Raw genomic sequence first — 836 nt, 5'->3', positions numbered from 1 at the left:
CAGCCAGTAAAAGAAGATGGTAACCTATAAAGGAACACATTAGATTATCATCAGACTTCTCAGCACAAAACTTATAATCTAGAAGAAAGTAGAACCAAATATTTAAGCTACTGAAAGAAAGAAATTTCCAGCCAAGAATAATATATCAGGCAAAGCTCTCCTTTAGAAATGAAGGAGAAATAAAGACCTTCTCAGACATACAAATCCTGAGGGAATTTTCTACCACAAGACCTGAATTACAGGAAATACTGAAGGGGGTCATTCCACCTGAAACAAACAAACAAAAAATACATAAATATGAGTAAAATTCCTAACAGACAGGCAGATGCAGACAAGTGTAGCCCATATTAAGAACAGGATATTATAAACTTAAATATTACATAATGGTTAAGGTAAAAAGGGGAGAAGACACAATTACTACAACTTGGAAAGGAACATACAGCATAAAGAAGGATAATGTGAGTCTACAGCCATGCCACCCTAAACATGCCCAATCCTGCCTGATCTCAGAAGCTAAGCAGGGTTTGGCCTGGTTAGTACTTGGATGGGAGACCACCAAAGAAGACTGGGTGCTGTAGGTGTAAAATCAGTAAGTAAGTAAGTAAGCAGGTAAATAAATAAATAAATAAATGGATAATGCGAGACAAGAAAAAGTAAAAAGGGGAGGGAGTAAAGATACAAATCTGCAAAGGGGAATGGAGATGAAGCACAAGCAGAAGAAAAAAGAGTACTGTATGTGTACGTGTGTGTGTGTATAACTTTCATTTACATAAACGTAATGGTAACTGCACACTAAATAATCTAGAAATGAGACATATAAAATAACAAGGAACAAA

At 35.8% G+C, this 836-nt stretch overlaps 1 pseudogene; it reads left to right on the top strand.

The window, feature by feature from the left end:
• The first annotated feature begins 462 nt into the window (after positions 1-462).
• Positions 463-581, top strand: LOC118614317 (annotated as a pseudogene).
• Positions 582-836: the final 255 nt, after the last annotated feature.

Source organism: Rousettus aegyptiacus, unplaced genomic scaffold (assembly GCF_014176215.1).
Source record: "Rousettus aegyptiacus isolate mRouAeg1 unplaced genomic scaffold, mRouAeg1.p scaffold_m13_p_2, whole genome shotgun sequence".
NCBI classification, from domain to species: domain Eukaryota; kingdom Metazoa; phylum Chordata; class Mammalia; order Chiroptera; family Pteropodidae; genus Rousettus; species Rousettus aegyptiacus.
This window is presented reverse-complemented; position numbering and strand designations above follow the sequence as displayed.